We start from the raw sequence: 27425 nt of genomic DNA, 5'->3' as shown, positions 1-27425 counted from the left end.
AATCTCCAAGAAAAAAATTGCTTTTCGATTATTCAATTAATTGAAAAAGTATTTGATAGAATAATCACTGCGAAAATAATTGATACAGCCTGTGATACTGTCATATTATTCAGTTTACTGAGGCCTACAGCATCAGTGGATGTGAGTCCAATCAACCACATATGTCTTGTGCACAAATGCTAGTAGGCCAACTTGATGTCTTAGTAAAACAAGAAAAGATGAGATAGGTAATTCCTTGGCCTACTGGCAGTGTACACAAGACATTCAATGCTGATCAGTCCAAAGGTACAGCTTACTAAAAGCATTGCCACATTCTACCTGAGGGAAGCTGAGCAAGATAACAGGTCATGGAGTCACCAATATCAGTTGGGTTCATCATACTGATGAAATGTGAGATATTTATTCATTTGTACATTCATCTGATTTGACTTGTCTTCATTGTACAGCACATTAGTGTGTCAAAACACACACACACACACACACACACACACACACACACACACACACACACACACACACACACACACACACACACACACACACACACACACACACACACACACACACACACACACGATAGGAAGGCCATGAAAGCCTTCATCACATTTAGAAATTGCATCACAAACAAAACTGGGATCGTTGAGTACAAATCAACCATTCTGAATTAAAGGACCACTTCACCCATTTTCAACCTATCTTCATATAACTGGTCCTCACTAATGCTAATTATAAGATTTCTGTCCAATCAGTCTGTGTCTCAGAGTTCAGAAACCTGCCTACCAGTGACATCATCGGTAGACAGGTTTGGTCATTTCAAACAAGATTTCATTTTTTTTTTTTAATAATGTAAGGCAAATATCTTCTATTTCAGCATGCTAACTTTCCAGGAAGAGAAAGGGTGTAGTTTCTATTAGCTTATAATAGCCAGGTTTCTGAATTGTCCACAGCCCACCAATGAGACACAGAGTGAGTATACAGAAATGGTGACATTTTATAATAAGCATTAGAGAGGATCAATTGTATGAAGATAAGGTTGAAAAAATGGATGAAGGGTCCATTTGGACCACTGGTGGTCCACAGACCCGATGTTGAGAAACAGTGATATAATCGACCATTCTGAATTTAAACAACGTATTGTCAATAACATGAATCAAGTGTTTGTGGTAAGTCTGGGTTGTCTAGATGTGTATATAGACTGGATGCATTCTCTCAGGCGGTTCTCCCAGTCAGTCTTCCAGTCCAGACTCCTCTCCAGGTTCTGGCAGCGGGTGGCCATCTGGTCCAACGCCTTCACCGACTCTGGAGGGTCAAAGGTCAACCCTGCCCTCTCCACTGCCGTCTGGAACTTGGCGGGAGAGGCTGTAGCTACGTAGCACCTGGAAGAAAACATGCTTAACTAATTATAACTAATTACAGACTAGGGGTGCAGCAGTTAATCAAACTGATTGTAATGTAATGGATTATAGGATGTAATAGATTTGAATAAAATAACTGATTTGGGGAAAAGGTTAAAGTGGCCACTTTCAACCTGGCATCAATATTTATCTCCACCAGGCCGGAATGGTCCTGCTGTCTGTGTGTCTGTGAACAGCAAATCTGAAGCACCGCTGAACAAATCAGCGTCAAACTTTGCACACACACTCTCAGTAGGCCATGGAAGAACCTCTTGGGCTCTAACTCTTGAATTATTCACCTTATTCCATGCCCACTGTGGGCGTGGCCAGGTAGGGGAGTAGGGGAGGTGGGGAGCCCCATATCAATGAGTTTCCCGTTTACCAGTGTTGCCATGTCTGCTTACATTAAGCAATTTGGGGCTTTTTTTAAGTGTAGTTGCTTAATTGGGCTTGCTTTCTAATGTTTTATTTGTTTTATTGTTGATTAATATCAACAGAGTTGCAGACAGCCATCTGAAAATATGTGGTGGCAGGGACCCCCATACAAGATGTGTGTTGTTAAAATGTGTAAAAAAATATTCTACAAGCTCACAACGTGTCGTGATGTGACACACTGTGAGCTTGTTGATCTGCTATTGTCTAATAGTCAATGTAAAGTGAGCCTAGTTGCTTCTTTTAGGCTTGTTTTCATAGACCTGGCCGCTTTTTCTTTTGCCAAAATCTGGCAACACACTGATTACCTGCATTACACCTGCTGTACCCTACTAGGGAGGAAGTGAACAGATATTGAACTAGAAAAAGTTCTCCTCGGAGCATAGGTCTCCGCCAGGTCAGGTAGGTTATTGTGGCGTCCTGGTGGCTCTATAATAGGCCAATGTTTAAAGGGTACCATTGTTCTTAGGCCTTGCACGGATATCGGACACTGCATTCATGGTTTGAGGCATTTTGTGCAACATTTTTTTTGCTAAATTAGACCTGCTGGTGGCGCTATAACAGGCCAATGTTAAAAGGGTGGCATTTGTTCCTCAACATAGTGTGAATGTGCGTGCAAAGTTTGACCGCAATCAGACGGTGCGTTCATGATTTGCGGAATTTTGTTCAAAACAAGCCACTACTGCAAACTTTAGATGTCAATCTTAGCCAATCAGGATGGAATATGAAAAATCAAACACATCCGTCTTGATCACATGACTATGGAGATCATGTGTACCGATTTGCGTAAAATTTGGATAAAATCAGAAGGAGTAATATAAAGAAATGTGTTTTACATAAGACGGCCTCCTGGTGGCACTATAAAAGGCAGATGGGAGAAATGCAGGGCAAAGGTTTTTCCTTGACCTCTAGGGAGTGCGCATACAAAGTTTTACACAGATCGGTGCAGCTATAGGTAAAAACATGAATCGGCCTGTTATAGCGCCACCATGAGGCTGATTTGAAAATTTGAAGTGGCATTTCTTCCTCTGCATAGTGGAAATATGCGTGCAAAATTTCACCGAAATTGCAAGCTGTGTTCATGATTTGAGGCATTTTGTTGAAAATGGAGCACTCCTGCAAACTTTGGAAGCCATTTTTAGCCAATCAGGATGGAATATGAAAAATCTGAAAGAATTGTTTTCTTTAATGACTATAGAGATACTGTGTATCGATTTGCGAGATCTTTGGACAAAATCTGAAGGAGTACTGTCAAAAAATATGTTTTGCACAAATCGGCCTCCTGGTGGCGCTATAAAAGGCCCATGTGGGGCAAGAGTTCGGAATTGGCATCCAGGGAGTGTGTGTGCACAGTTTCGCTGCGATCAAGATAAACGGTGGCGGAGATTAGCTGGTGACAGACAGACACACACACACACGGACACACGGACGGACGGACGGAGGGTAAAACATACTCTCTCGCCAAGCCTTTCGGCCTGGTGGAGACAATGAAGCAGCATACAGAGAAAAACTCAATGTAAGAGGCAATGGTGACGCAGTGGAGGAAGCCAGGAATAAGGTGAATAGGCTATAATAGGCACCACCAGATTAGGAACAAATGCTCTGGTGAGTCATGCACAATGACCGTCAGACAGGGTTTGGGTACTCCATACTTTGTGCCTGTTGCTGCATTAAAAACAATGTGATGACCTTTCACCTGTGAATTGCAGGGTCGTGGGGACAGTGGTAGTGATGCCACACTGCCACCGCTGTGTGGGGACACAACAAGTAGCCGTTCTCCTCCCAGCATCTCCTCATGGAGCTCACAATGCCTTCATCTGTCACCGTTTGTGTCCACATGGCCTGGGATAACTGATGAGAGAGAGAGCACAACCACAGACCCATTAGACCACTGTTTCCCAAACAGTGGGTCAGGACCCATGTTTGGGCCATGGACTCATTTTTATGGGTAAATTACCCCTTTGTTGTGTCTTCCATTTAAACAATATAGATAGCCTATGTATATATTTAAAAAGATATAAAAAAGCTAAAAAATATAATTAAAACAATAGAAATCACAACTTTTCATGAATTAAATGAATATTTCATCATAAATAAATAAAAATAATCAATTAATTTCCATTAATTAATAAACAAAAAACTAATGTTTAAGAATGAGTGAAAATAGCACCTTGTAGATCTGCTATTTTCACTGGTTTGGGTCCCGGGCAAACGTCTAATTTCTATTTAGGGTCTTGAGCTAAAAGGTTTGAGAACACTAGAGAGAAGGAGAATTTACGACCATATTTTGTACCTACCGGCATTTAGGACAAATCCTACACCTGCAGTCGGATTCATAAAAGTTTTTTGGTCTGTGTTTTGTGCGTCAGGTGCGCACGTTCTCAGGTCAGCCCTGAGGCTGTCTTACCAGGGCTGAAATGTGCGTATGTCTTTAGAATGCTTTATTCTTCATGCCAAAATCAATTACAACAGTGGCAAACCTCAAATAAAATATATATATGCCCAACATTTGTCAACACATATATATAAAAAATAAAAAAATAAATGTCAAACTATAGACATGATGTAGATTCCACCGCTTTGTATTTATTTTCTAGGCTATCAGTTGCATTTAGAGTTGAATTATTAGGTCCCCGTCCCTCAGTGTGTTTGCCAGCGGGCCATCTCAGCCAAAGTGTCATGTAATAATGAAAATAGGCTATGATGCCTTAATGAAACTGCGGAGGGACTGACGCACCTCTGTCCGTGCTGCAGTATTAATTTGTAGGCTAACAGTCTACTGTAGGCTACTCTACTGTATTTTGATCACATGAACACCACACACAACAGATCTAATATTCCCCATTCCGACGTAGGACAGTGATATATTAATCAAAAATGCACTAATTTAATCAATAAGTAATCAATAAGCTCTGGTCCATAATCGGATAGCAGCGTTCCACTTGTATGCTGGATTTCATCATCTTTTTACCTTGGTAAAAGTCCGCAATGTTCATTAGAAAAGGCTTATATATATCCTTTCCACGTTTTATTAGCCTTTTATTTGGTAATGGGGTTAAACCTTGTAAACTTATTTATTCTCATTACACATGAGAGCATTTATTACGTGATCCGTTTCCAGACAGAACAGTAAGCTGTCAAGGCGATGCGAAGCCGCATCTGTTATCTTTAGACGAGGCGGAGTTGAACTTCAAACTTTCATCAGCGTTGCCAGATGTTGTGAGAGAAATAAGCAACCAGGTCTAGGAAAACAAGCCCAAAAGAAGCAACTGGCACTTAGGCCATTTTAAGCATTATGTGAGCTTGTAGATCTGCTATATTTAAAAGAAATCTTGTAATAAAATGTGCAATATTTGGAAGATTTTTTAAACATTCTAACAACACAAATCTGCCTCCAGCTGGCACAAAACATTTCAGATGGGGCTTATAGGGATAAATTAGCCTACATATTAACTTGGGGGTCCATGTCATAAAAATATTTGAGAACCACCGGTTAAAACAATTGAACAATTGTGAAGCAAGCCCAAATAACCAACTACACTTTAGAAACAAGCCCAAAAAACCGCGGTCCCCACAGCTACCAATATTTACAAGCAACTTTACAGAAAAATAAGCCGAAATTCGCTTATAATAAGCGAACATGGCAACGCTGTTTAGCACGGTTCAGCACGGTGACGTTAAAGTTGGATGCTGTTGGACGCAGCCTTCCAGAGTAATCATCACACCTGGTCATACGCACTGGTTGTACGCACGTCTCTGTGATATACGAACCCCTTTGGGAATTGCACGTCCGTTTGTGACTACCAAAATACGACCGGCCTTTACAAACTTTATTTACCCCATATTTACGACCCTCGTTATGAATCGTGGCCATTGTCCTTACCCAAGGTTATCTGACTGGATGTGCCAAGAACCATATAACTATAATTATAAATATGTTGTTTTACTTTTAATATTACTATTTTAAAATATGTTGTTTTACTTTTAATATTACTATTTTAAAATATGTTGTTTTACTATTAATATTACTATTTTAAAATATGTTGTTTTACTTTTAATATTACTATTTTAAAATATGTTGTTTTAAAAACCGTTCTAACTGAAGGGCATGGCAGAGTCCACACCACAACTACTGTATAACAACAATGATAGTGGTGAACAACATTGTTTGGATCACTGGGATGCAGTCTGCCTCATCCTCAGAATCAGTGATAGTTTTGTTATTATTAGTTGAGGAGATGATTATGTGTAGCTAACGCTAGCTGATAGGCTAGGTGTCAATAGAATAAAATAAAAAATGTGTATTGTCATCAATACAAGACAACAGCAATAAAAATGCCAATTATAGGCAGCTTCAGGCAGGGTGTTTCTGTGGTGTAATGAACCTTTTTTTGCAGAGCTTCAGGCAGGGTGTTTCTGTAGTGTAATGAACATGTTTATGCAGAGCTTCAGGCAGGGTGTTTCTGTAGTGTAATGAACCTGTTTGTGTAGAGCTTCAGGCAGGGTGTTTCTGTGAGAACGTTGAAAGTCTTCCATCAAGTCCTTCACTAAAGGCTCCATCTCTCCCTGATAGCAGCCAGAACACACGCTCCATGTTATATGGATCCTATGGAAACATATGGAGACATATAGAAAACATATACATGATGTATGGATCCTATGGAAACATATACACAAGGCCTGATCATCCATAGGCCGTAGGGGCGAGTGCCCTGGGGTGATAATTAACGTGATAATTTAAAAAAAATACATTTCAAATGCCTCTAGTGATCTAACGGTAAGGCCGACGGAAATGGCAGTGAATGTGTTGGATGCAACTCAAAGTGAACTTTACTCAGGTATCCGACCTTCCCAGCCCGTGTTATTAAAGAAAAACGGGCGACAATGGACAAAACTCAATCAAAAATCGCCGAAAGTGGCCGTTTTGACAGAAGCATTTGAACATTGTGGGAGGCAACTCGTGAGACTAGAGTGACAGTGTCTGTGTGACAGTGTGTGTGTGACAGTGACAGTACCTGGATGTCTATAGCGGGTATATATTGTGTGACAGTGTCGGTCATGGAGAAGTCCCCGCTTTGCACCGTCCTATGGACGATGTCGTTGGCGTTCACCATGGCAACCAGACGCAACGGCACGCCCATCTGCTTCACAATGCAGCCGGCTGATAGGAGACAGAACACATGACTCAACACTATTTTACAAACAAGTCATGCAAATAAATTATGATATATGGACCTACCAATGTGTTAACACTTTCACACCTAACAGTATGTTTAACCTCATGTACATACTGTATCTGTTGGCATTATGCTATGTGCATATATATGTAGATATCTCGATTTTAGTTTGTTTATGTACTCTCTGACATGCTTATTTAATGTTGGATTTCTTACTCCCCGCCCCACCCCCTCCTTTTTCTTCAAAAACATGGAGCTTATGCAAAAACACATTTCACCCACTTCTTTACACGTGTAAACCTGTGATGTGACAAGAAAGTTCTTGATTCCTGATTCTTGATTCTTTCTTGATTCAATATCTCATTCTTTTTCTATGATTCTCTGTTTTCATATGAAATGAAGAAAAAGAGCAACATGTGTATTTTGTAACATATCTAATAAGTTTTAAAAAAATGATAATTTGTATTAATTTAACCCTGAAAGTGTAAAAACAAATGGACTCATAATTGATTCTAACGATAGTACAATCCCATTAGATGTGATGAATGGATCTCACCTGCGATGTTCCCTGCTCCTCCGGTGGGCACCACCACCTCCAGAGGAGGCAGTGGGTTGTGGTGGTGGGCCTGCTGCTCCATGGTGCTGAGGTGCAGGTAGGCGTAGATGAAGTGAGCCAGTTGGATCATCACTCTGGACCAGTTGACAGAGTTCAGACTCATCAGGCCATGGCTCTTCACCAGCTCCTGGTCAGCGAACAGCCTCCGTATGGGAACGTCAATGTCGTCTGAGCTGCCGTCCGCTGCACACGGAAACATAAAGATGAAGACAATGAGCAAGAGGAAGATTCCATCTAGAGGGAATATCTCATACATTCACCCTAATAGATGTATTGACCCTCTGACCCCAGTTCATAGAGTTCACCCTGTGTGTCCTGTTGACTGTCTCACCTACAGCCATGCACCCAAAACATCACTTACACCTTGTAATCACAACATGATCCTCTCTAGTTGTGCATGTGATTCCTTTAGCCACCTTCTGTTTAAGTAAATCTATCATGACTTCATCATCATGACAAATATTGCCCTGAACTTCATTGAGAGATAGAGATACTTTGAAAGTGTGTGTGTGTGTGTGTGTGTGTGTGTGTGTGTGTGTGTGTGTGTGTGTGTGTGTGTGTGTGTGTGTGTGTGTGTGTGCGTGCGTGCGTGCGTGCGTGTGTGTTGACTTTTTAGAAAATAGCAGATCTACAAGCTCACAAAGTGTTGCATTGTGTGAGCTTGTAAATCAGCTATTTTCAAATATAAAATAGGCCTTAAAGGGTAAGACCACTTTGGTAGAGGTTTGGGTTGTGTAGTTACCTTGCCATGATGTAACTCCAAAGGTGGGCAAGAAATCAAAAATAATTGCTCCATTGATTAGAAATTGATAATTCAAAATATGCTCCTCATTGACTTACATTGTACGGTAAAACAGCTCTCAAAGTCGCTCTTTTAGCACGTAAATGAACCCAAACAAAGTCGATTCAGACAATATAGAGCATCACCAAACCCAGTACTGTTTGTTTTTTTAATAAAAATGTCAACTTCCTGTTGATTTTACTATTTGAAGATCTGGATCCGGATCCACGGATCCAGTCCGGGTTTTCTTCTTATTAAAAATGGCAAAATCAACAGGAAATTGACATTTTCATAATGTCACCAAAGTGGTCTTGCCCTTTAAGGGGTAAGTTTTGCAGTAATAATTTACATTTTTTTTCTGCTAAATGGGTGCAATTTATACCATCATGCTATCTTAATAAGATGCCACGCCGTCATCAGTGCTCCCTGAGGCAGGGCAGATCAAAGTTGTTTTTCAGTGGATTCTTGACACTCCAGATTACAATCACCAGGACACAGACCCCCACAACTATAAGAGTGTACAAATGGCTCCACATTTGGTGCCATTTGTACACTGTCAGAGTTACAGACCTGTAAGGTCGTGTCTGATAAAATGTATATCAAATATCTAAATACTGAATCAAGCAACTTAAAAACTGTCTGGGGGCTCACAAAAGCCTGAGTAGACGACAAAATGACCAAACTTTTTTTTTTTTAAAGTGAAATATCCCTTTAAGCCCTACATACATTTCGACCATTTGAAAATAGCAGATCTACAAGCTTGTAGATCTGCTATGTTCAAAAGATGTAATATATTTATACATTTGAAAATACTTGTCAAATGGGACATTCTGCATGAGTACTTTTACTTTTGGTACTTTAAGTACATTTTGATATCAACACTTGTACATTTTGAATTGATTGATTGATTGAATATTTTATTTGGCAAAAAATGTAAAACAACACAGTTACATTTAAAATACTTTGTCTAACAGGTCCGTTCATGAAAGTCCTTGTGGAATTGTTTCCAATGAGGGCCTTGGTATTCAATTCATAGACATATATAGTGGCACCACGGTTCAAATATCAATACCAAAAAACAACACTATGTACAACAAAAAAAATAAAAAAGGGGGAAAAAATATATATGTACAAGAACAGGGGGGGGGGGGTCGGCTGTCTAACGGGAAAAGAAAATGGCACTATTCCTCTTTTGGCATCCTGAAAGGTGATTTTTTAAAAGACTCTTTTAAATGAGCCCAGCGAACTGCATTTTTTGAGGGATAGGGTTAGACTATTCCAATCCTGGGTGGCAGTGCTGTAGAAGGAGAATTTGCCCATGTTTGTTTTATGGGTGGGTGGTACCAAATTGTTGTTAACGCTCCCTCTGGTATTGTGACTGTGGGTGTCGCTAACCTTTTGGAGGTATTTACTCAGATAGGCTGGAATAGGGGGCATATCGGGCAAATTTGCATTTACAATTTTGAAGACCAGTCCCATTTTTTGTTGTTTAACCCTGTCTTCCACCCTGAGCCAGCCTACGCTGGCAAAATGGGTGGGAGAAAGGTGGTTCATGGGCCCCAGTCCGAGGAGTAGCCGAATCAGTTTGTTTTGGGAGGTTTGAAGCTTAGTCTTCAGTGACACTGAGGTGTTGGAGTACCAAGAGGTGCAAGCATAGTCAAAAAGTGTCTGAATCAGGGCCCTGAGAGGGTCCTGAGGGCCTGAGGGTTGACAAAAGAGGAAACTCTGCCCATAAATTTGGTTCTCTGGTTGACTCTTTTGACCACCTTTGTCGCCATGCTTTCACCTGTCAGGTATTTGTCAAGAATACAACCCAAATAGGTAATCTCTTCTTTGCTAGAGATAATTGTGTCATCGACTTAGACCTTGAAATCATTTACATCCATATGTCTGAGGGAATGTTTGGTCCCAAAGAGAATGGATTCAGTTTTCCCAAGGTGTAGTGACAGTTTGTTATCGGTAAGCCAAGTACAGAGTTTTGAGAGTTCGGAGCTGAGCGCCTCCTCAACTTGCAACTTGTCCTCTCCCGAGTCATCAGCGAACAGGAACAATTTGCAATTACAGGCAGCATTCATGTCCTTAATGTATAGAAGGAACAGTAACGGCCCTAGAATGCTGCACTGAGGAACCCCACAGCTCACCGGGAGGGATGAGGACATGGGGGTCCGGACTTTTACTTGTAACAGAGTATTTCTACATTGCAATATTGATACTTTTACTTAAGTAAAAAATGTGAGTACTTTTTCCACCACTGATGTGCATGAATGTCACCATTTCTCTTGCATTGTTAATAACAACCTTTTACAAACACGTCTGCTTTGGTAAAACAAGCATCTATCAGACTGGCTGCCGGCTGCTACAGGAAGTCACAGACCTAAATCGCATGCCAGAGACGGTAGGGGGCGTGGCCAGGAATAGGGTCTATAAGTATAGATTTTGTCTACACTTTGCCACACCTCCTCTTGCTGGCTCCGCCTCCTGCCATGGCGGTCGCTCCTTACCATAGACCATGGTTCTCAAAGTGGGGTCGGGGGACCCCCAGGGGTCCTTGAGAGGGTTCCACGGGGTCCCCAGCTAAATGATTGATTGTTAGGAACCAAATGGACCCTTACAGGTCTGTAACTCACTCAACAGTGTACACGTGGCACCAAATGTGGAGCCATTTGTACACTCTCATAGTTGTGGGGTCTGTGTCCTGGTGATTGTAATCTGGAGTGTCAAGAATCTACTGAAAACCACTTTGATCTGCCCTGCCTCAGGGAGCACTGATGACGGCGTGGCATCTTATTAAGGTAGCATGGCTGACTATACAATACAGTACAATACAATATTATTGTATGTTTGTTTTAAATATTGTCCTTTTGTTTTATTAGTAGGAGCTCTGTGCCCATGCTGTTTTTGTCCTTTATACTTTCTTTGATTAAGTCATGTAGTCATTACTGTCTTGCTAGTCTGGGTGGGCCAGAGTCCTACAGGTGGTTGGTCTCACATGGGGGCGTAGACTTTTCTCGGGGGATTTAGTGCATGTAACCCATGGCTGTGCCTGCATGCTTATTTCTTAAGACAATTTGAACTAGAAAAAGTGCTCCTCTGAGCACAGGTCTCCGCCAGGTCAGGTAGGTTATTGTGGCCTCCTGGTGGCGCTATAATAGGCCAATGTGAAAAGGGTGCCATTTCTTCTTGGGCCTTTCACGGCAATGGGACCTTGCGTGTGAAATTGCACGGAAAGTGCAAGCTGCGTTCATGATTTGAGGCATTTTGTTCAAAACAGACCAATCCTGCACATTTTGGAAGCCAACCTTAGCCAATGAGGATGGAATATGGAAAATCGGACAGGTCAGTGTTGATCACATGACTATAGAGATACTGTGTACCGATTTGCATGACATTTGGATAAAATCTGAGTAAATGGGTTTTGCACAAATCGGCCTCCTGGTGGCGCTATAACAGGCCCATGTGAAAAATTGGCAGAGGTTCTGAATTGGCATCCAGGGAGTGTGTGTGCACAGTTTCGCAGCGACCGGGCCAACGGTGCCTGAGATTAGCTGCTCACAGACACACAGACACACAGACACACAGACACACAGACTGACGGACGGACGGACGGACGGACGGACGGACGGACGGACGGACAGGAGGTAGAACATACTCTCTCGCCATGCCTTTCGGCCTGGCGGAGACACAGAATTATAGCCGATCTACAAACTGCGACGCCTTGTGAGCTTGTAGATCGGCTATTTTCGGTGCGCGATACCGTGCACAACTTAGTATATGCCCTATCAAAACCTAACCTGGCCGTGCGCACACACATGTCCACTCAACGAGGAGAGCACAGAGACACACAGAGACGCGCAGACAAGTGATCTGTCTGGATTTGCGATCGATAGGTATGTGTGGACAAAAACAAACTATTACTAGTACTGTTATACTGTTCATTTAAAATAGTTTGTCAAGTATGGGCCTCTCTCGCTCTCGCTCTGTAAGTCCAGTGTCATTTGACAATTTGCAAATACAATTTTGATTGATCACAAAATTGCTGACTGGCAGACACTTCTAGGCAATCAAGTAAATGCTTAAATATAAGTAATAGCTGCAGTAATTAGGGCAGGCTTGGGGCAGGTTGTGGCTCTTCTTGCAAAAATAGTTTTTGTCAATGTACCTCATGATCAGGGCAACAAGGTTTTGTCCCACTGTTGTAGAGTAATGCATGCTGTATTGCTCATATAGATCATCAGTGACGGCAGCCACCTTTAACTTTTGTATGAATATTGTTCAGTTTGGGGAGTTATTTTTTTTCAGTATAATTCTTGATTCCTAGTGTTAATTTAAAAAGAGATATTCCTCTAAATCTGGGTAGTCTGGGTGTTTTTTTTAGGGCATTATGTGCCCTTTGGAAATTCCAGCGCCTTTGCCAGGCTCAGGCTTGTGGTCAGGTTGAAGGTTTCACATGTCATGTTCCCAAACCCATGGCTGTGTTGTGTCTCAAACCGTCCAAACTTCCCTTTCAAACTCCCTTTTCTTACATATTTCCCTGCTTCTATTTAACTTGTAAATTCCTCATTTAATTACAACAATATGTATTCTAAATGTTTACCAACAGTACATGTTTTTTCAGACAAGCCAATATTATTTTTAACATTCATAAAAACATCGCCACTTCTACTGTCTTCAAACTGCCATTACAAACGGCTTAGCAGAATTATTTAGAGCTTCGGTATAACTCCTAAATTATTCAATTAATTACAATTAATTACTGCTCTGTTACCACATCCTCTCCTCTAGTGCTGTTCTCTAGACTCTCCCACACACACGGAGCTACTAGCTCCAGTTTAATATCTAATACCAGCATGCATAACGGATGGATGGCGCAGTGGTAAAATATTTAGGTACTAGCCTATAGCTTGTAGAGTTGCTAAGTTTTGCCATTTATTTTAAAACTGTGAAGTCTTCACTCAAAGACCCCGGGAGCTGAGCTAAGAACACCAATACACTGGTATTCACCACTGTGGCCTGGCTCTGCTTGAAATGTATATTTATTATGATCAGAGTTTGTAGGAAATTCAACAGCTTCTTTGTATATGTGATTCTGCCAGTCAGTCTTCCTTCTTTCTCTCATGTCACATGAGTGAATGTAAAAGTCTCCCCAGTAGTGATGTGCGGGTCGGGTTTTTTCATGACCCGCCCGCCCCAACCCGCGACGGAACGCGACCCGCCTCAACCCGCCCCGCGAACCCATATATAAATCTATGGCTCAATCCGCCCCGCGACCCGCGGTGGGAATATATATATATATTATATAGCGCTCTTTTAAGTACCCAAAGTCCCTTTAAATGTCTACAGTAACACAACATTGTCATGGGCTGAATAAACAAGCATGTTGGTCAAAATAGGGGTTTTTTTTTTTTTTTTTCGTGGAGAGCGGCTGACCCGCTCACCCTCAGCCCGCATAATTTTCTCTGAAATCCTGACTCGACCTACCCGCGCCGCGGGTTGACCCGCGGGTCCCGCGGGTTACGGGTCGACCCGCTCATCACTACTCCCCAGTGTGTGTGTGTGTGTGTGTGTGTGTGTGTGTGTGTGTGTGTGTGTGTGTGTGTGTGTGTGTGTGTGTGTGTGTGTGTGTGTGTGTGTGTGTGTGTGTGGGTGTGTGTGTGTGTGTGTGTGTGTGTGGTGTCAGTGATGTGTGTTTGTCTCTGTGTGTATGTATGTGTATCAAGAAACGTCAAATCTGCCTTTGCAACAGCATCCAGCAAACATTTTTCTAAACTTCAGATATACTTCTAAATGTCTGACTTCATCACAGCAGCATTTGTTCTATTTTTCTCAACCGTACCTGGATTTTTCAAACACAGTCAAACAGTACTTTAACGTTCCTAAAGCCATAACTGTATTGTGCTTCACAATCGACCATTACAAAACCACTTTTCAGACATATTTCCAGGTTCCCTTTAACTTCTAAATTACTCATTAAATTTCAACAACGTTTGTTGTATTTATATCAAAAGCACAAGGATTTTTCCAACATAGCCAACACCGCCTTTAGCTTCAATAACACGCTAGCCTTTACTGTCACGTCAGAAAATGTGTGTGTGTGTGTGTGTGTGTGTGTGTGTGTGTGTGTGTGTGTGTGTGTGTGTGTGTGTGTGTGTGTGTGTGTGTGTGTGTGTGTGTGTGTGTGTGTGTGTGTGTGTGTGTGTGTGTGTGTGTGTGTGTGTGTGTGTGTGTGTGTGTGTGAACCATCCACACCCTGCCCTTATACAAACGGCCAGCAAAATTATTCATAAACTTCAAGCTAATTTCTACATTACTGACTAAAGCAACATTTGTTCTATTTTTCTTAACCGTATCTGGATTTCTTAACACAGTCAAATATGATTTTCATGTTCCCAAACCCCTGGCTGTGTTGTGTCTCAAACCGTCCAAACTTCCCTTTCAAACTTCCTTTTCTTACATATTTCCCTGCTTCTATTTAACTTGTAAATTCCTCATTTAATTACAACAATATGTATTCTAAATGTTTACCAACAGTACATGTTTTTTCAGACAAGCCAACATTATTTTTAACATTCATAAAAACATCGCCTCTTCTACTGTCTTCAAACTTCCATTACAAACGGCTTAGCATAATTATTTAGAGCTTCGGTATAACTCCTAAATTAGTCAATTAATTACAACAACATATATTCTAATGTCTTTCAAAAGTACAGAATTTCCCAAGCAATCCAACCATTATTTTAACGTTCCTATAACAATGTTACATCACAACTGATCCATGCGAACGCTATGCTTAAAACTGAGAAAAGAAAATTCATTAAAAAATAAATTAATTTTAGGGTGACCATAAGTCCTCTTACCTGGACATGTCCTCTTTTGGGTGCCTGTCTGCCTGTCCGTGGGGGGTTTATAAATTCCTTCAAATGTCCGGGGTTTTGCGCGTGTATCTGTGTGTCACAGTCACAGACCATAAAGCATAATGTATTTACAATGCACGTTCCAAGGCTCGTTTGTAAAAACAAACTCTGAGGGGCGGACCTCCACTCCACCCCTGAACGTGTATTATTCATAACTCAACTCTGCCCTGCGCTACTTGCTGCTTCTCACTAACTGCTCCAACTGTAAGTGCATCAGAGCAGGAAACCTGTTGGTGGCCCCTTGCTGTCAAGGCACAAGATGAACAGGTTGTGAACCGTTTGTGGTTAAGAGAAGGAGACCATACAGCTGAACTAGACTCTAGAGGAGCGTAGGTTGCCGAAAAGGTTGTAAGAAAGGCTGATAAAAAGGCTTCAAAATGTAGTTAAATCTAATAGGTCAACTAACAGCTGCAAAGACAACTCAGACCTGAGACACTGCGTACATGACAAAACATACATTAACATTTACACACTGTTGTTGGGTCAAAGGTTCATCATACAAAAACATGCGGCCAACAGACAGATCAACATACAGGTCAACAGACAGGTCATAAAATCACTGAATTCCCATTTCGATCTCATCTCTTCTTTCTTTGTTCCTATAAAACTCTGCAGTCAGTTTTTAGTTTGTACCTTGTATGTCCCAGGATGAGGTGACATTAACCACATGAACCCTAGCATCACTATTCTGGTTTGAACATGTGGTGGAAATAGCAGATCTACAAGCTCACAACGTTCAGCTTGTAGATCTGCTATTTTCGGCGAAGACATTTAGCGTAGAGGGAAAAAAAGGGGAACTAGTAGCCCTGGGGAACTCCGGTCAACTAAATATACAGTAAATAGGTTTTAGTGTTTGTTTGTTTGTTTGTTTGTTGATTGATTGATTGATTGATTGATTGATTGATTGATTGATTGATTGATTGATTGATTTATTGATTTATTGATTTATCGATTTATTGATTGATTGATTGATTGATTGATTGTAGTGTCAAGTGGTTCTGTCACACCAGCTAGCATTTTCAAAAAGTAAGAGCCTTTTCACATATAGGTCCTTTTAACACTCACCACACAGACAGACTTCAGATCAAATTGACCGTTTTTTTCCTGCTATTCCATTGGTCACTCTCTCTCCTCTGCTCCAGATGCTCTGACAGCTTTTCCGATATGTACAATCTTTATGACAAAAACGTATAAAACAGCGCGATCGCTGTAGAGGTGAGCTTGAATTAGGCACACACACAGGGTTAGGAAATGGTTACAGTACATTTACACTCTTCAGTGAAAAATGGATAGCCTAAAAATTATTCACTGGTAGCGACAGAGTAAAACATATTTACTTAAGTTACACAGATTCACTTTAGATAGAGGGCAACACTGTGCTAATGAATATGTTATTACAGCACCATATCTATGTACTTTAGATAGATAATTAATATAAACAGTTAACACATATTGTATTATTGCTGTAACATGCATGTAGTAGTGGTCATTAAAAGTTCCATCATATTATCAAACTTGAATACCCTGGCATGGAAAATCATGTACTGAAAGCTGTTATGTTTTCCTTTATGAAAATGTGTGAGTCATAACCCTTGCCATTTGTGGTGTAAAACTCATGTATAGTAGGCTATTTTATTTTGTAAACATGGTAATATGTTATACACATTATGTGTTGTAACAGTGGAAAATATTTTGATTGTGTTGCTTCAAGTTTCTATTTCTATTATTCTATTTAAATGTAGGGTAAGTGATTCTTTCTTTTTCTTTTGTTAAAATAAGTGTTAAATAGCTCTATATTCTGATAGTATTCATTGCTATTAAATAAAGAAAAACATAAAATGGATGCACCTGACATGGTGCATCCATGATGTAGCCTGTAATAACTAATTACAGGCTACATCATCAGTGTTGTAGCCTGGGGTCATCGGGTGTTTCGGGTCTCGTAACATACAACATACACCCTCGCCCAGGTGACCCAGCCGGGGTTGATCGAGCCCCGACTTACATCCCAGTAGCTACCCACGGTCAGTCCTCTTAGGGAAAGACAGGGCCACTCAGTCCGCTTCTCCGGAACTACTCTGCCGGGACCGGGGAGAGGAGAGGCTCTGGCACGTGGAGGTACTAGGCTCTTTGGATGAACTCCTGGCCGGGCTTATCAGGTCCTATAGAGCAGGGGTCTTCAACCTTTTCAGGCCAGGGACCCCCAAACTGATGGGGAGATGGAGCAGGGACCCCCTACCTCGTAGGGTAGGGGGGGCTACCAGATATATTGTATATTTATGTATAAAATTGTGTTTTATATTGCCTGCTCCTACGCACCTGCCCCAGTAGGTGTGCAAAATAAAAAATCTCTACAAAATATGTATAAACACACCATATTGTTGTGCATTGTGCCTCCATTTATCTGTTTGCTTAGCAAACAGATAAATGGAGGCACAATGCACAACAATATGGTGTGCAAACTTTGCTATGGATTCATGTTATGTTTAAAGACAATTTGACATTTTGGGGGAAAAAAAATAAAAAAAGGTTTTATTTTTTTTCAAAAAAAAATATTGTTTAATCAAACAGCAATTTCGCGGACCCCCTGCAGTACCTCCGCGGACCCCCTAGGGGTCGCGGACCCCCTGTTGAAGACCTCTGCTATAGAGTGTTTGTTCTGTAACAGGAGTCTCCAAATCTCTCCAGCTCTTTATTATTCATTTACTATTCACGATATGTATCTGTGGAACCGAGTCAAATAAATGTAATGCTTCAACTCGTACAATTCCAAGTGCTTGTCAGGGTGGGAGGACCCACGTTCAAATATTGTTAGATGGTCCCCAGTTCAAATATGATTATTTTGGGGGGTCACCAGTTCAATTATGATTATTTTGGGGGGTCACCAGTTCAATTATGATTATTTTGGCGGGTCACCAGTTCAAATGTGATTATTTTGGGGGGTCACCAGTTCAATTATGATTATTTTGGAGGATCCCTGGTTCAAATATGATTATTATGGGGGGTTGTGGCCTGAAAAGGTTTAGAACCACTGGTGCAAGTGACCAATATATACAGCTAGCTGTTTTTTTTCTCCCATTTATCAGCAGAGATATTATATATCCATCAATGAGATACAGTATTTTAGGTTGTATCAACTAAAGGCATAACATGGTGATGAGGAAAAAAAGGCTTAAGTACTGGTTCTTAATGTCAGGTCCAGGTCCACGGTGGACCCGTAAGGTCCATTAGGTTCCATGTATATGCTTTCAGAGTTACATAAACACTGAAGATCCCCGATATAAAAAAGATACGTCAAATGGGGGTCTGTGGTCGAATGCATATCAAACTGGGGGTCCTTGAAATGAAAAAGTTTGAGAGTCACAGGGCTAAAGGACCTTTTCATCTACAGTGTAAAGGGGTCATGCAGGGTCTTCAACAACCAGTCAGTAGAACGTCTGTAACAGTCAGATAATAACATAAAGTGATTTAACAGTACGTACATCAGGCCTTAGGTAGCGTTCACACTACGGACCGTAGTGTGAACGCTACCTAAGGCCTGATGTACGTACTGTTAAATCGTTGTTATCTTATGAAGTGAAAAACCTCAATAAAGAATAAACTATTGAGTAAAATTAAGTGTTTCCATCTCCTACATTTATTGTGTGTAGTACAGGAAGATGTCATTGGTTACCCTGAACACAAACAAATCAGGTCGTCATGGTTACATCATAAAGGACCGTAGTCTACGTGTTTTTTAGACAATGTATACGAATATTTTTAATGACACCTATTGTCGTAAGTGTTTTAGTTTTTATCTCTTTAACCTGGATGTTCCCATTATTAATTATTATTAATCAGTGTTGGGCAAGTTACTTTATTTTAGTAATATATTACTATTACTTATTACCTTCCTTTTAAAGTAATACATTTCGTTACATATTACTGTCTGAGCAACAGTAATATATTAATATTACATATTACTTTTTATTTACTTAAAAAACTTTAAAAAGCGAAAATTGAACAATTAAATAATCTAGATTTTGTATTATTATTATTAGCCCACAAATTAATTTTGGGACACAGAGATGGCAGATGGGCAGGCATATCAATTATAAGGTAGGATTATACATGGCATTAATGAATCTATTTATTTACTTAAATTAATCAATTCATAAATATACATATACCTTTTATAAAGTAGCCTATAATGACATGACAAGACACCAGCCTCTTTCTATACCTTTTTTTAAATTAAAGTCCACAGAACAAGGACTGCATGAGCAGCATAGAATGCAAATGAAAGTGCTGTAAACAGTTTAAGCCTTAAGGTGCTTTCTTTACTCCAATAAAGTGTTAAACATAGGCTACCTAAAAATTGTACTTGAGTAAATATACTTAGTTACTTTCCAGTTTCCACCACGGCCGCATGGCTCATGCAAATGAGCCATGCGGCCGTGGTGGAAAGGTTATATGCGATCGTATACAAGCACATCACGGTCGTCTGTTACGAGTTACGACCGTCATGGATGAACTTCAACCTTGTGTTTGCACTTGCTCACTTTTTGCTCCATACATCTACATAAAAGTTCAGATTTCAAATATAAAGTGCTGACCCCATGGCCACGGATGTTACAATTATGTTCGGGCCCTCAAAAGTACCCATATCTTCCGTATCGTTCAATAAAAAGCATTTTAATCCAATTGGTGGCCAATTTCTCATCGAGTTATAATGTATCAGAGTGCAATACACCTCCCAACAGATAGGGTCACGTAGTTGAAAGCATATGGAGAAAATACAGGGGAAATGGCCAGCAATCTGATTAAAATGCTTCTTATTTAACAATTCAGAATATTCGGGTACTTCGGAGGGAACGTACATGATTGTAACATCCGTGGCCATGAGATCGGCACTTTATATTTGAAATATGAACGTTTATGTAGATGTACGGCCAAAAAGGGAGAAAGTTTAAATACCAGGTTGAAGTTCATCCATGACGGTCACGATATGACATGACATGTTTCAGGCTATAAACTTGTGCATGATCGGTTTTGCTGTTCTCAAATAGATTACCCAGAATAAATAAAATACTGGAGCACAGCTGGGGTCTGCATGTTTTACAATACATCCTGTTATTTTGCAATAATAATATGCTATTTTTAAACAGTCTGGCTATAATCAATCAGTGTTATAGGCTGCCATCGGCATTGCCTCGCTCTGCATAATGCACAACTGTAGCACCAGCACTGGTGGCCAGCGTTGGCTTATCCAACGGGCTTGAGATGCTGAAGCACAGGGCACCAACCTTGGGGGGGCACCATGAAACGGCGACGAAAAAAAAAACGCCGAGAAACGCAGAAATTTAGAACCAGCGGCTGCTAAAGGAGGGCTGCATTGAAACGCACCGGTGAAGCGTCACTTTTTTCCGCGCTGACACCTTCACTTTGGTGGGTAACGCACAAAGTAACGTAGTGTCATTATAATAACATATTACAGCTTCTCCTTGTAGTAATGCGTTATGTTACCTGTTACCGCATTTCGGTAATATATTACGTAACAGCGTTACGTTACTAACGCACGTTACCCAACACTGTTATTAATAGTCAGCGCATGCTTAGTAACATTACTCTCTCCATAACATGTCTTCCAGTGATTACTACATCCCCACCACTTCTTCCAGTGATTAATACAATCTTTAAGCAAATAATAAGCATTACCACGCTTTATAATTATTTTGTTCCTCCATCGTTTTTTTGTTTAATTAACTTTTACTGTCTTTAAGTATTTTTATTCTTCTAGAGACTAGAGTAAAACTAGTAGAGTATTTCTACTCTTTCCTCTCAGAGTCACACTCTCTGTTTTTTGGCTCCTCGCCCAGCTTTTGTGGTTTCCTGTCCTTTAAGAGCAATTCCTATTTCTAGTCGTTTCTTATCCTCTTTCGTCACACTCACTGACACACTGCAGCATTTATGAAGTCTCAATTTTAACCCCTTGTGTTCCAGCATGAAACAGACAAAGACAACTTATGACTAAATACAAGCTTAATTTCTCTAACCTTAACTTTAAACCACCATCACAGCAAGGGTGAAATTATCAAAGATTATAAAATAATCAATTATTATTTTATTCCAATAAATTACAAGATCTGAAGGGGAAAACGTTCTTGTCTTCGCAGAGCCTTTTTAAGCTGTGTGTCAACATATGTCAGTGTTCTATAAGGAATAATAATTCAACTTGAGCAATGACCAAACTAGATTTGATATTAAAAATATATGAATTCATTCAATCAAACCTAAGCTATGCAACATTTAATAAAAAGGAAAATCTCAACATTAAATGTAATCAAGGTTCTAGCTGGATTCAGATGGAAGCTAAACCTAACTTTATAATGATGTAAGAAAATAACAGTTAAATGAAATAAGAATGATATGCCATGAGCAGCTGAATTGATCTTATTCAAGAGTTGTTTCTGCGTTTACCGCACATCACAGTTGTCATGTGATGTGTCCGATGTCCAGTGATGAACGTTGTCTGTTTGTGACGACGTGGTGGAATTCCGTTGGATTTAGGGTGAAACGTGAAGTTGTAGTTGTAGATCCGTCCTTTAGGTTTTGTCTCCACTCAGCTAGCTGAGGAGCTTTGTTGCACTATCTTTAGGGATGCCTAGGCCAGGCAGAAGAGCAGTGTCGAGCAGGGTTGCCGTTACCACAGCCAGTAGAGAAGCGAAGCAGCGGAGACACAACTTGGTCAGGGTCAGATCGTCTGGGGGACCCCAAGCTGTTGCGTCTGGCTTGTGGGAGAATCAGGCCTTCCAGCCACGGAGGGCTGGAAGGCCTGAACCTATGTTCAGGTGCCAGTCACTCACCTGTGAGGCAGTCACACACCTCTCAGCAAATGTGTGCTGGCAGGTTGCTAAAAACAAGAGCAATTACCAACAGAAGCATATTGGGTGATTTTGGCACATTTTTTGGAGGCGCTACCCACACGTTTAGCTGTGTTGCTCATTCCACGAATGCCCGATCCTTGCAAGCTGTACCTCGTTGTAAAGGTGACTAATCAACGATAAAGATTATATAAAACTCAATACCAATTGGTATTATTAAAGGGGAGATATAATTGACCGAAGTTTCCGAACTTTTTTTGAGCAGTTTATTATTTAGAACAGTGTCCAGTTCTGTGAAACTAGCCAGCACTATCTATGTACTTTAGATAGATGCCAACACTATGCTATTGAATACAAATTAATATAAATGGTTAATATGTTATTATTGCTACATTTAACATGAATGTAGTAGTCGTCAATAGAAGATCCATCAGATTATCACAATTTACTAGTCCTGACATGGACAATCATGTACTGAAAGCTGTTCTGTCATGACCCTTGGTTCCTTTTATGGTGTAAATGTTATGTTTCATAGTAGGCTAGCCTATTTTCTAAACATGGTATTACAGTGGGAAATAACAGTGCTATAACAGTGGGAAATATTTGAATTGTGTTGCTTCATGTTTCAATTGTTTCTATTTTTCTATTTAAAAGTATGGTACGTGATTTCCTTCTTTTTTTTAATATAAGTGTTAAATATCTCCATATTCTGATAGTACTCATTGCTATAGTGTTTGTAACAGGAGTCTCCATATCTCTCCAGCTCTTTATTAAACAGAAAACACATTTTCCATTTTCTTTTCTCCAATCAGGCGAGAGAACTCACAAAGGATACAGTATAAACCAATTGCAATTGGAAGTGGTGACACAAAGAAATGAGCAGACACAATGTGAACTGTAACACTGTAAAATGTAAGCTGATAAATACTCTCCCGATTGGCGACAAAGGTCATGACCCCTTAAATAACCCACCAGGTATGTTTAGCAGTGCTGGATGCTGAGTCCATATTGGGTCCCTGAGCCCCTGAGCCTGAGGCCCTTTCCACACGACACAGACATGTTTACAGCTGTACATTCATGTTTGGTACTCCCACTGTGTGTGCAGTGGGAGTACAGTAGCCTACGTCATTGATTTAATATTCCTCTCTGTCATTGCATGTTGACTCCATAGCCTACAGTATACATTTAGGATGTTCTGTTACGATCACATTGCATTCTGTATGAATATAGGTGGTTGTTTAAATGTGTATGTGACCAAAACACAACTTGCCAATTTTTCAAAGTATTAAATTCATCACCACAGATAAAACCCACCACCTGAACTTTACCCACTTTTTACAATGGTAGAGAAAGTTTACACAGTCTTATATTTGATATCATATTTCCATTACTGAGATACAGTATTTTAGGGTGTATCAGCCAAAGGCTTAACATGGTGATAGACATTGGTGAGGAAAGGAAAGGCTAAAGTACTGGTTCTCAATGTCAGGTCTGTGGACCACCAAATGGACCCGTAATCCATGTGTACGCTCTCAGAGTTACATAAACACTGATGATCCCAGATATTAAAAAAAAATGTCAAATGGGGATCTGTGGTCTAATGCATATCAAACTGGGGGTCCTTGAAATGAAAAAGGTTGAGAGTCACAGGGCTAAAGGACCTTTTCATCTACAGTGTAAAGGGGACATGCAGGGTCTTCAACAACCGGTCAGTAGCACGTCTGTAACAGTCAGATAATAACATAAAGTGATTTAACAGTACGTACATCAGGCCTTAGGTAGCGTTCACACTACGGTCCTTAAAAAAAAAGGACCTGCTGTAACCATGACGAGCTGATTTGTTTGTGTTCAGGGTAACCAATGACATCTTCCTGTACTACACACAATAAATGTAGGAGATGGAAACACTTAATTGTACTCAATAGTTTATTCTTTATTGAGGTTTTTCACTTCATAAGATAACAAAGATTACAAATATAACATAACATAATTAAACTATGAATGTAAGTGGTTACCACTGCTGTCAAATGTCAAATCAAAAGCGAACATTACAGTCGTTAAGAAGCATTCAGGTCCATGAGCTTTGAATGATTTGATGGATCCTATAGGCTCATCCATAATGGTTGGATGGATCCTATAGGCTCATCCATAATGGTTGGATGGATCCTATAGGCTCGTCCATAATGGTTTGAATGGTTGGATGGATCCTATAGGCTCATTCATAATGGACCAATACCAACTTTCACTTCAACTTCAACACAAGATCAATAAACATTTTTTTTTTAAATATCTATATTGCTATATACACTAAGGTTTACTGCTAATAACAAGCTTGTGTAAAAGAACATGGACCAAAAAAAAAACGATCACGTCACTGATATATAAAAAGTCAGGCAAAATGATGAATGTAGTTGACAATACAACAATAATGCTACCTGATTATTAACAGATCCTCAGACTTGGCGCTCAACAAAATTACCTTAAGCATTATACAAGTAAGCAGTGTATAGTAAAAATCTATATTCATCAAATTTTAACAAAACTCCTACTTATATTGTGCCAATAAGAGAAACAAGCGTTACAACCCAACCAGATCCATACAGATATCAATAGTTCTCTAACTCAGACTCTATGACACAATCTATGACCTGAATGACTCATTAAATATGACACATGTGCTGCATAGGCCTGGATTGTTTACAGAAGGATTGATACATCCATCTATTGATCACTAATTACTGATAGTTATAATTAACTACTCCATACCCGGTCGACGCATCTGTGGGGGGATATGCGCACATGATCTGGCAACCAGGGAGGCAGTTTGTCCCATAGCTGGGCAGCCCCGTAACCATGGCGACATTATTTTACACAAAGACGCTAATAAACAGCTGATATTTGGTGAAATCGCAGTTGCATGCACATGGTAATGGTCAATTGCTCCAGCCACTGAGGAGAACCGGGCAGAACCAATTTGGGCCTCACCACGCACTACAGGGGTTTGTCAAATTATAGGAGTATTGATAAACATAATGAGGGTGGACACACTATGATCAATAATTGGCAAAACACTGAGATTGTATTGATAATATAACATTAAAGCGGCACTAAGTCACTTGTTTTAATGAATACATTTTTTAATACAATATAACTTATGCAAGTGGGGTGGTTGATGTTTCTAGTACATTGTACTTTTCAGTGAAATGTTTAGACCTTTAGACTGAGGTGATGGACAGCTATGTGATGGATGTGACATGAACTCATTAAGGCCAGTTTGTGCATTGAGCGAAGGTCGACGTGTCGTGCTACGAAAGCTATGTCAAAACAACAAAGAATGTGTCGTAAATAACGCGTACCTCTGAAAAAAAGAAGAAGAAATGTTTCAGATGCTTAATAGAATGTTGCACACTCTGATTGGTTGGGAAGAAGAAAAAGACTACATCCAATTCCTTGTTCACGTTCTGTGGCAACGCAGCCAGTATGAATGCTCAACACTCAGAACGTTGAGAGACAAGTAGTGTAACACGTCTTTTGACACTTAATTAAATTGTCCTTTAGAGATCCACCTCATACACAGGGGGTCTCCTGCCTCGTCCTGCCGCTTCAGCACCTCCTTGTTGATCCACCTCCTCATACAGGTGGTATTCTGTCTCTTCACTGGGTCCAGCTTCAGCACCTCCTTGTTGATCCACCTCCTCATACTGGTGGTATTCTGTCTCTTCACTGGGTCCAGCTTCAGCATCAGAACGAGCAACATTATAATAAACTATCTCAACGTTCTCTTGTATTACATCATAGTAAACCAGGTCAATGTTCTGCGCTCCTCCTGCACAACGCCTTCTGATGACCTGGAGAAACACAGCAGTGACCAGTTTTAAATAACTGGCTCAGACGTGGCTCTTTTCAATTAAAAAAGTCTGACTACTTTATTTACAGTCCAGTCTCATGTTGAATAAAAAGATAATTACCTTCCAGAGACGATAGAGGCCACCAGTTATCAGGATCAAAAGCACCAGCACTGTGACGGTACATTTCAGGATGTTAGATGTCAGATGAGAAGCTGTGAGAGAAATATGTTAAACATGTGAGAACATCAAACATAATGTAAAGAACAGCTCTAATTAAGAAGGCATATTTCATGGAATTTGCTTGATATTTCTAAATGTATGTCATATTTAATTGTGCTTAATTGAGTTTCATATTGTGACTTGAAAAGACCATAATTGTTACCTGTGACAGTGAGAGAGAGGACCTCGCTCTTAGAGGAGAAGTGATGAGAAAAAACGTAGATGTGATAAACACAGCTGTAGTTTCCCTGATGGGTGTGGTTTGCTGCAGTAAACAGGAAGGTGGCAGATTGATTGACAGCTGTCTCTGTATGGTTTTGAGTTGTGTTGTATCCAGTGGTGTTGTTTGTTGTGTTGTATCCAGTGATGTTGTGTGTTATGTTGTGTGTTGTGTTGTATCCAGTGATGTTGTGTGTTGTGTTGTATCCAGTGATATTGTGTGTTGTGATAGATACAGTGAGGTTGTGTGTTGTAACCAGTGGTGTTGTGTGTTGAGTTGTAACCAGTGGTGTTGTAACCAGTGGTGTTGTGTGTTGAGTTGTAACCAGTGGTGTTGTAACCAGTGGTGTTGTGTGTTGAGTTGTAACCAGTGGTGTTGTAACCAGTGATGTTGTGTTGGATCCAGTGAGGTTGTGTGTTGTGTTGTGTGAGTGATTGACAGCTGTCTGGGTGTAGGTGTGAGTTGTATTGGATCCAGTGAGGTTGTGTGTTGTGTTGTGTGAGTGATTGACAGCTGTCTGGGTGTAGGTGTGAGTTGTATTGGATCCAGTGAGGTTGTGTGTTGTGTTGTGTGAGTGATTGACAGCTGTCTGGGTGTAGGTGTGAGTTGTGTTGGATCCAGTGAAGGTGAGGTTGAAGAAGCCTCCTGGGTACTGTGGCTGGATGGAACAAGTGATGGTGAAACTGGAACCATTGAACACCTGCAGCCCCTGCTGCTGGCCCTTAGAAACCCCGTTCATGGGGGGTACAAATGTGATGATTGGCTTAAACAGCAGATCTGTAACAAGACAGAGGTGATTGGCTGAAACAACAGAAAGGTAGGTAGATAGATAGATAGATAGATAGATAGATAGATAGATAGATAGATAGATAGATAGATACAGATAATGTAAATATGTCATTGTTGAAGTCCTTGTTTTACCTGAACAGATAACCTCCAGTCTGGCAGTAGAATTACCAGACAT

The 27425-nt window shown here is 40.4% G+C and overlaps 1 pseudogene across 1 annotated transcript; it reads right to left on the bottom strand.

The window, feature by feature from the left end:
* Nucleotides 1-1017: 1017 nt before the first annotated feature.
* Nucleotides 1018-27425, bottom strand: LOC308090073 (threonine synthase-like 2; annotated as a pseudogene). Its single transcript has 12 exons — nucleotides 27383-27425; nucleotides 26405-26506; nucleotides 26143-26234; nucleotides 25748-26022; nucleotides 23147-23212; nucleotides 21998-22131; nucleotides 15255-15341; nucleotides 7560-7802; nucleotides 6842-6987; nucleotides 6306-6432; nucleotides 3523-3677; nucleotides 1018-1376 (listed from the first exon to the last, which is right to left on the bottom strand). The product of its transcript is annotated as a threonine synthase-like 2 (transcript).

This window comes from Gymnoscopelus braueri (genome assembly GCF_963280865.1).
Source record: "Gymnoscopelus braueri genome assembly, chromosome: 8".
In the NCBI taxonomy this organism is placed as follows: Eukaryota; Metazoa; Chordata; class Actinopteri; order Myctophiformes; family Myctophidae; genus Gymnoscopelus; species Gymnoscopelus braueri.
This window is presented reverse-complemented; position numbering and strand designations above follow the sequence as displayed.